The 10,088-nt window shown below is 45.3% G+C and overlaps 1 pseudogene across 1 annotated transcript in view; it reads right to left on the bottom strand.

The window, feature by feature from the left end:
* LOC102840883 overlaps nt 1-9,729 on the bottom strand; it is a 16,184-nt pseudogene extending 6,455 nt beyond the window's left edge. The window contains exon 1 of the transcript XR_438769.1: nt 9,684-9,729. The product of XR_438769.1 is annotated as a histone H3.3-like (transcript). The remainder of the gene's footprint in view (nt 1-9,683) is intronic.
* Nucleotides 9,730-10,088: the final 359 nt, after the last annotated feature.

Genomic DNA, 10,088 nt, shown 5'->3' on the forward strand with positions numbered 1-10,088 from the left:
CAACTACCAAACTCAACTTTCTCTGTACCCCTCCCCCAAATCTGAAAATCATGGCACTAAAAAAAAAAAAAGAAAAAAGCCCGTAATGTTATGTAATTTGAAAAGGTGGATATTATTCCTACCATCCATAACACTTCTTAAATAAATAGTAAGCATTAATACCAATCATTTCTCCAAATGCCAGTTCTAAAGTAACAAACAAAAAGAACCTCTAGCAGCTTTACTCCAATTTCTTTAATTAATGTACAAATTAGAAATGTCTGTAAACATCTGATTCGCCGACAAGTCAAAAGAACGCAGCCACAAACCACAGAAAAAGGTCGACTCAAATTACAGCAAAAAGGGTTTTCGTCCCTCCACCCCTGGCGTCTGGCAGTTGATGGATTGCTGTAAATATCGGAAAACCTTCACGGTTTACGCATCTTTACAGTTCTGTTGACAAAAAAGGGTCTCGAAAACCAAGAGGAATAGCAGCCAACACCAGGGAAGGGAGCATTCTATAAAGCACAAGCTCCCGGTCCGATCCTAACAAGCTTCGCATTGAGGGGGGGGGGGGGCGGAAAGTGCCCCGCACCCAGGTTTTAATTACCGAACCAGCCCGGCCGCCCGGGCCACCCCGGGCACCACAGAAACTTTTGGTTTTGCATTTTCGGGGCTCCGGGCACAGGGTCCCCCCGCCTGCCCGCCCGGCTCCCCGCGTCTCGCGCAGGCACCAACTGGGCTCCACGACCAGAACAAAATGGAAACAATCGCAAAACGTATCCGATTCCCTTCCAAAGAGACAAAACATCAAATCGCTCTTAAATACCTCGATCCCCTGCCACGTGCCGCCCTCCAAAATGCAAAAGTTTTTTTGCATTTCAAATGCATCAAGTTTCCGCGTCTCCAAAAAAGAAATTCCCTCTTAAAAAAAATTCTCTCCTCATTTGAAATGGGGAAGAGAGAAATGGGGGAGAAAATGTGATCGGTGACCAGAGAAGAGAGACAAGATGGTGAAGCTTAGCAACAACTGTGGGGAAGCAGCAAAAAGCGAGTTACCCCAGGGTGGGAAGCGGCGGCGATTTCCACCCCTTTCCGCCCCGTAAACTGGGGTCCGGGGCCCGGGGTCGGTAGTTAAAAGCCCCGCGCAGGTCGTGGTGAAGATTTGGGGTCCGAGAAAGGGACAGCGGGCGGGATATCACCGAAGAAAGGGGAGCAGGGAAGGCGCCGCGGCGGTTGCTGCTGTTGGGCTGAGGCGGCAAGAGACGGGGAGCTGCCGCCGCCTGAGAGGAAGAGAAAAACTCGCTCTTCATCTCTATTTCTGGGCCAAAAAGTTTGTGGGCTAAGCCTAAGGTGTTGTGGGCACCCTTCCGGCGCCGCCAAGGCTCAGCTTAGGGCTGACGGTAAGCGGGGCTCGGCTCCGGGGAAGCAGGCAGACGGGGAAACTTACCCCCCTTCTCCTTCAGCTGGAGCTCGGCGAGCTAGAGGCGGCGCTGGCGTTAGAGAGCGACGGCGGCGCGGCAGCGGCTGCGAACACAATTGAAAGATGGCTGACACCGAGGCTATCCCCCAACACACGCCGTCCCGCCCCCGCGCCGCGCGCCAGCCAATCACACACAATGGAGGGAAGTCTCGGCCCCGCCCCTGCTCCCCCGCTCACATCCCGCCCCCGCCCCTCCCCCCGCGCGCTAGTTCGCTCGCGCGTGCTCGCCCCTCCCCCGCGCGCCGCCCGCTCCCTCCTCTCTCCTCCCGGCCGCCTCGCGCCCTGTGTGTACAAACACAAAAGACATGCTCCGAGACTGCCGAGTCTCCGCCGAGACGGCCGTCCGCCCCCACTTTAGCCCCCGCTCCTCAGCCCCGTGCCCCCTCTCCACTTCTTTCGCACACGTCATGGAACCCCCGAAGCCGGGGTTTGGGGCGCCAAGGGGGAAGTGAGAGGGGGAGGGGCTGGAGGAGGAGGCGCGGCGGGTGAACGCTCGGCCTGCGGGCTTCTGGGGCCGCGCAGGGGAGGGAAGGGCGCGCGTGAGCCTCGGCGCGCGCCCGCGAAGGCCCCGGGCCGCGTGGGGGCGGGGAACAGGACGCGGCCGGCCAGGTCACCGCGCCCCACCGAAAACACTACCCAACAGGAAGCTTCCTAGTCCCTCACCCTCTTTCGGTTGGGATTGCTCGAGCAGCTGTCAGAGCGGACAAATAGCCCTCTTCCCGCTACCGCTCCGAGCGAACCGAAGCCGGGTCTGGGGCGCGTTTTCTCGTGTTGGGCCGAGGTGCGAGGCCCGGCGCCAACTTTATCCACTCAGACTGTAACCCGGGTCGAGTCGCGGGAGGCATTGGGGACGCCCGGCCCAGCGCAGGTGGGGGTGTCCAGGGTCAAGGGCGCGGGCCTGGCCTTCCTAGGCCAGGGTGCCTGATGCAAGATGGCTGTATTTTGCCAGCCTCTAAAACAATGTATGGAATACACAGTTAACTGCACCCAGGCTTGACTGCCAGACCTGGCGGCTTCTACATCCCGTGCAGGCCCTTTCATAACCGTACCCGTGGGTAGGAAAGGCATTGGAAAGGAATGACCAAATAGCCACCGTTTTCAGCCAGGTCCCACACACAGTGACCCTTTACGGGTTTCTGAGATTGTCAGTCTATCCGGGAATACACAGTTTCCTCTTTCTCCAGTAACTGGCGGGTTCCAGTGCCCTTTGGTTGACAGTCCAATGCCTAGGTCACAAACCACCAGGGGTCTGGTGTTAACTTTTGACTAGATGAGACAGAAATCTGGAAAACATGCTTTGGGGCTTATTACATTTATCCGCTTTTCAGTTGTGTGTAGCATAGGAAGCACTCTTCATGGTTTATGTTACGCACATTGTCAGTTGTTGGCTTTAGAATATCTGAACCATCCCCAGATGGTATTGACTGTGTGTGAAGATTTTCAATGAAAGTGTCATGCAGACGTCCCATAAGGTAGTGAAGCAGATACATTTCATAGATGAAGGACACTACTATTTGTAATTTGAAGATCTCACAAAGCGTTTTAGCTGTAAACATTATCCTGAAACATATATGGAAATTGGATATGAGGGAGAGAATAGATTTGTCCAAGGTCACTTAAGTGAGGAACAGACCCAGGAGAAACAAAAAATCCAAGCTTCCTATTTCATTATTATTTAATGAATGTTAAGTGCCCCGTGGTTGCTATGCACAACACATGCAATCTAGGAGCCTATACTAAAAGCACATATGCAAAAAACCCTAGGCTGAGCTGCCAGAGGAGAATCCTGTAATTCCAGCCAGAAGACTTTGTTTTGTTTTCTGTTTGGGAAACCAGTATATTTATTATTGGATTTTTCCAGGAGGATTGCTCTACATCAACTAGATTCATCATGTCTTCAAGAAGTGTTAAATGACATGCTAGATTTTTTTCCATTGCTTCTATTTCTTGATTTAAAAAATATTTTGTAAGGACTGGAAAGAATTTTCAGTGAACTCGTTCTGATCTTGAATTATCTGAACCATCTCATATATGTAAAATGGGAGTAACAATGTTATGTGCGAAGGTAGGGCACAAATCGTTCTAAATAGGATCTAGTACTGAAGCCAGCTTTATCTAGTGTCTTCAGGAAGTTCTCTAATTGAGCAAATATTTACTGAGTGCCAATTATATGCCATGGAGCTCTGGTAACGTAGTGGTTACGAATCGGGCTGCAAACCGCAAGGTCAGCAGTTCGAAACTACTAGCTGTTCGAGCATTTACAAGCATTTACAGCCACGGAAACCCTGTACGGGGTCGCTATGAGTCCGCACCGACTACACATTATAACAACAACATTATGTGCCAGGCACAGCCTGGAATACTGCAATGAGCAACACAAGCAATTCTAATGGAGTTTAGCATCTCAGGAAGCACTTGGAGGGGGCCTTTTGAGCCGCAACAGTGGCAAAAACTGTAGCAAAAGGGGAAAAGGGATTGTAGATTCCAGATGGGAGGGGAGGGGGGAATTGTGAGGGGGACAGCAAAGAATTCCAAAGGACCCGTTTCAATCCTGAATTGGCTCTACTTCTACAACCTTGGTGCGATGCTTAAATGTTAAGGCGTCAGTTCCAACTCAATAGTCATCCTTTATACGATTTTCCAAGGTTTTAAATCTTTATGGGAGCAGAAAGCTACAGCTTTCTCCCAAGGAGTAGCTGGTAGACTCAACCGGCTAACTTTGTAATTCACAGTCCAGTGCTTATCATATGGAGCCACTACACTAGATGACCCTATGCACTACCCAGTCCACGTCATTCTTACATTTGTTATGGTGAACCCATTGTTGCTGCCGCTGTGCCAACCCATCTCTTTGGGGGTCTTTCTCTTTTTCTTATATAAATTTATAAGCTTCACTGGTTTTCCTTCTTAGAGAACCCATGCTAAAACAGAATAGAATTCTATTCTGGGCCATTACTTTTAATTTGTCTATAGATGTAAAATGGAAAGGATTTGGATAACACCACTACAACTATCTGCTTGGCATCTGTCTTTCAAGTCTCAGTGCAGAGATCACTGCCTCGTGAAGATGTTTCTTGGGCACTCTAGTATTACCTCCCAACTCCTACTTTATCACATCACTTTTTTTTTTATTGTTGTTGTTAGGTGCCATCGAGTCGGTACTGACCCTCATAGCAACCTTACGCACAGCAGAACGAAATACTGCCTGATCCTGGGCCAACCTCACTATTGTTGACACACTTGAGTCCATCGATGCTGCCACTTGGCCAATCCATCTCGTTGGAGGTCTTCCTCTTTTTCTCTGACCCTCCACCTTACCAAATATGATATCCTTCTCCAGTGACTGGTCCCTCCTGACAATATGTCTGAAGTATGAGAGACGAAGTTTGGCCATCCTGGCCTCCAAGGAGCACTCTGGCTGCACTTCTTCCAAAATGGATCTGTTGGTTCTTTGGCAGCCCATGGCACTTTCAATACTCTCCTCCAACACCATAACTCAACTGCATCAGTTCTACAGTCTTCCTTATTCACTGTACAGTTTTCGCATGCATATGAGGTTATTTAAAATACCATGCCTTGGTTCAGGCGCACCTTAGTCCTCAAGCTGACATTTTTGCTCTTCAACGCTTTAAAAAGGTCTTGTGCAGCAGATTTGCCTAATGCAATACGTCATTTGATTTCTTGACTGCTGCTTCCATGATTGTTGATGGTTGATCCAAGAAGAATGAAGTCCTTGACAACTTCAATCTTTTCTCTGTTGATAAGAATGTTGTTTATTGGTCCAGTGGTGAGGATTTTTGTTTTCTTTACATTGAGATATAATTCATACCAAAGATATAAAGATTTTTGATCTTTATATTAGGTGATCTCATCCAGTTTCATGGAAATTTTCAAGCATATACAAAAGTAAAAAGGAAACTCCATATATCCACCATCTAGTTTCAACAATGATCTATTCATGGCCAATCTTGAGTTTCATCTATGCCTTTACCTACCTCCACTTGAATTATTTTGATGCAAAGCTCAGATATCATATTGTTTCATCTATAGATATTTTAATCTGTGTCTTAGAGCCAAATAAATGGTTTGTATGGTGTGGCGCTTTGGGTTAATGCGCCAGACTGCAAAGCCATTTGAACTGCAAGGTCGGAGGTTCAAGCTCACCAGATGCCCCTTGGAAACCCTATATAGAGTCTCTATGGGTTGTAACCGACTCGACAGCACTTAACAACAACAATGGCTCTTAAGTCTCTTATGCTCTGTAAACTTCTCTGTCTTTGCCCTTTGTTGAAAAAATATAATTTGTCCCAAGGCTTTGAGTTCCACCTGTTTTCCCAAACCCCTCCTTCAATCTTGCCCAATACTCAACTGCTCAACCAAAAGTGCAGACATCCTCCTAGAGTCTTCCTTTCTTTTACTCCATAGTCATACCTTCAGCAGGTCCTGTTAGCTCTACCTCTGAAGGGCTTCTCAGAATTCCCTACTCTTCTCCTGGCTTCTCACCTGAACTCCCATTGTAAATCCCTATATGACCTTTCTCTTTCTACTCTTAGACTTCTATATTCCATTCTCTATACAGATTAGGTTTAAAAAGTGATAATCAGATTAAGTCATACCCTGCTTAAATCCATTCAGTGGCCACCCACTGCTCTTGGATTTAGGATCCAAACTGTGGGATCTGACATCACTCCTCCACACCTCTGGACTGTCAAATCCTTCCCAGCCTTAGGGTCCTAACACGAGCTGTTTCTGAGGCCTGACTGTTCTTCCCTCCACTTTTTTCAGGGATGGGTCATCATTTTCTAAGGCAACATTTCCAGACTTTCTCTATGTCATTTTACATTTAGAAAATGATATTTGTAAGTGCATGAATAATTTATTTTAGAAAACAGTACAAGGTGATTAACATGAGGTGGTTAACGATATCCTAAATGTCCAGCTTTTCCAAACTACTGTACCCCACCATTATATCTGCCACTAAGTACCCCTCCTTCCCTAGGTACTCTTCCTCCCATCTTTGGAGTCTGTAATTCACTGCAGCATCACAGAACAAAATGTTTCACATAGCTGTGGCAGCTTGTTGTTAGGTGCCATCCAGTTGGTTCTGGCTCATAGTGATCCTATGTATAACAGAACAAAATGCTTCCTGGTCCAGTGCCATCCTCACAATTGTTATGTTTGAGCCCATTGGTACTGTCACTGTGTCAATCCATCTCCCTGAGGGTTCTTCCTCTTTTTCTCTGACCCTCCACTTTTCCAAACATGATGTCCTTCTTCAGGGACTGTCCTCCCTAATAACATGTCCAAAGTATAAGAGAAGAAATCTTGCCAGCCACACTTCCAAGAGACAATTTGTATGGGCATACTGCTTCCAAAACAGATTTGTTCTTCCTTTTGACAATCCATGATATATTTAATATTTTTCACCAACACTATGATTCAAATACATCAGTTCTTCTCCAGTTTTCCCTATTCATTGTCCAACTTTCACATGCATATGAGGCAACTGAAAATACCATGACTTGGGACAGGTGCATCTTAGTTCATATCTTTGCTCTTTAATACCTTAAAGAAATCTTTCACAGCAGATTTGTCTAATGCAATTTGTTTGGTTAATTTCTTGACTGCTGCTTCCATGAGTGTTGATAGTGGATTCAAGGAAAATGACATCTTTGACAACTTCAACCATCTCTCCATTTATCATGCTATTTATTGGTCCAGTTGAGGATTTTTGTTTTGTTGTTAGGTACCTAAGTTTTGTTGTTAGATGAAAAGATCAAAAGACAAAAATAAAGACTACAGCCAAAGGTTGTACTCTTTATTTTTATCTTTTCATTGTGAATTGAGTGAAGGATAACAGGCAATATCATCAGCTTTACATTCAACAAATTGTACTTTTTTTCATCTCAATGATTACAATCCCCTGCCTGCAACAACATCCTCCCTGTGGCTTCCCTTTTACATCTTATATTTCACAAATGAACAAAGCAAAAGTATTTGATGTACATATACAAAACAAAAAATATTTATTCATTCAAATGTCCTAACAGCATATTCTGCAAGCCACCTTCCTGCTCGCAGGCACACAGCCTTACTCAGTCCATGGACCCAGAGCCCACAGCTGCTCTATCTTTTCATGCCATGGCCTCTGCTGCCTCTGTCGCTGATTTTCTAGGTAGGATTTCATGTTCCACTGAAGATCTTCCTTCTTGATGTTTCTGGGATCATCTATTCCTGAAATGAAAGATGAACTATTACCCCCTTTTAGCTACACATCTTCTACAATTAGAGTTGTGACAATCACAATTAATCCTGCAAACCATTACTCACAATTGAATCATTAAATCCTATCAGCATCATCCCCCATCTCCTTTCACCAGACTCATCTGGAGAAGAGGAAAACTATTCAGTGGGGATTCTACCTTGCCCCCCTTTGTAAAACTAAGCACACTTATGAAGGCTTGTAAGTCAGCCACTTTGTGACTTTATTATCCCACCTCCATTTTTTTTAAAATTATTTTATTTAATGTTTTATTGTGAATTGTGTGATAATCTACATGGGAGAACATCAGCTCTACATTCATTCCATCATCCATCATTTCACTGGTATAGTTATCATCCTGTCCATGCATCCTCACCCAACCAAGGGGTGTACCCTGTAAACCTGCACCACCCCTCCCACCACAGTCCTCAGCCCCTTTCCATCTCCTGATCCCTTGTCTTCTCTGCCTCCATCCCAGGCCTCACTGCCTCTCTGGGTAGGATTCCGCTCTTCGCTCTTTTCCATTGATGATCCCAGGGTCCTCTGCTCCTAGACTGATAAATCAATCACTCCCCTCTTTGTTACAAAATGTCCATCTTTAGATTTCCAACCCTCTCAATCAGTCCTGATAACTATTCACCATTGCATCACAAGAGACCCATCTGTATTTCGTTTCATCAGCCCTTCCTGGACAGGCTGGACACCACTCACTGGAGACTCCACCTCTCTCCACACCCTCTGGATCTAGGTTCCCTCTTGAAAGCTTGTAAGCCAGTCACTTCTTGCCTTTGCATCCCTCCCCCCATTTTGGGTAGCCAATGTCCAATTTGCCCATCCCTGTCTACCCTTTGTGTGGAGGGGGTGGGTATAGTTCTTGCAGCAGGGACTTGTTTCCTCTTTTGAGCTACTGCATTTATAGGTGTAGGTCATGCTTATTGAATTGTATCAGATGATGCTTTTTCCCCTCTTCTTTCTTCTTAGGGCTGAGCTCTGTTTATCCAGTCATTGAAGTCCAATCAAATGGGCATCATCTGCAAGTGTGGGTGTTCTTACATCTGTCCGGGCTCTTTTTATCGGCTGGCCGCCCCGCTCTCCACTCTAGACCTCTGTCCCACCTCCATTTTTTGATAGCAAATGTCTAGATTGCCTGTCCCTATCAATCCAGTGTACTGAGAAAACAAGCTTTTTCCTTGATATGAAGAATCCTTCCATTTCAGTTAAAATTTTGAGCAACTGCAAAATAAGCAAAGCTCCACTTCATCAAATTGTAGCAATTTACACTTGCTCACAGTATCAAGCATCTTTATCTTCATCTGACTGAGTTCTGGTCAGCTAGCCATCCAAGCTAGGGCAAATAGGTACTAGCTGCAAGTTTGGTAGTTCACGCAAACCTACCTGGTCACTTCACTCTCAGCTCTAGCCCCCAGTGGCTAGGTTAGTGCCCATTGGCTTTGTAGTTCACATACCTCCCTAAACTTCAGACCAGCCAGGTGAAGGCTATAGTCTTTAATCTTAATCAGTAAGTACTTTAAGTTCCCATTGCTTTCAGCAAGCAAAGTTGTGTCATCTGCATGTAGCAGCTGATTCATGAGTCTTCCTCCACTCCTGATGCCACTTGCTTCTTCACATAATTCAGTTAATCAAATGATTTGCTCAGCATACAGATTAAACAGTATGGTGAAAGGATACAACACTGATGCATATCTTACCATATTTTAAACCAATCAGTATCCTCTTGTCCTGTTTGAATGACTGCCTTTTGGTCTATGAACAGGTTTCTCATGAGCTAAGTGTTCTGAAATGTCCATTCTTAGCAATGTTACCTATAGTTTGCATTTGTGGTAATCCACACAGTCTAAAGCACAAGTAAACATCATTTTGGTATTCTCTGCTTTCAGCCAAAATCCATCTGGTGTCAGCAATGATACTCCTCATTTCACATCCTTTTCTGAATCTGTGTTCAATTTCTGGCAGTTTCCTGTTGATGTACTATTGCTACAACCATTTAAAAAATTATCTTCAGCAGAATTTTACTTATATGTGATATTAATGATAGTTTGACTGTTTCCACATTTCATTGGGCCATCTTTGTTTGGAATGGGCATAAATATGAATCTCTTTTAATCAGTTGGTCAGATAGCTATCTTCCAAATTTCTTGGCATAGACTAGTGAGTACCTCCAGTGCTGCATCAGCTTATTGAAACATTTCAATTGGTATTTTGTCAATCCACGAAGGCTATTTTTTTGGCAATACCTTCAGTGCAGCTTGGATTCTTCTTTCAGTACCATCAATTCTTAATCATCTGCTATCTCTTGAAATAACAGATGGGACCCCTGGTGTGGCATTATAGGTTAATGCACTG

This window comes from Chrysochloris asiatica, unplaced genomic scaffold (genome assembly GCF_000296735.1).
Source record: "Chrysochloris asiatica unplaced genomic scaffold, ChrAsi1.0 scaffold00161, whole genome shotgun sequence".
Lineage (NCBI taxonomy): Eukaryota > Metazoa > Chordata > Mammalia > Afrosoricida > Chrysochloridae > Chrysochloris > Chrysochloris asiatica.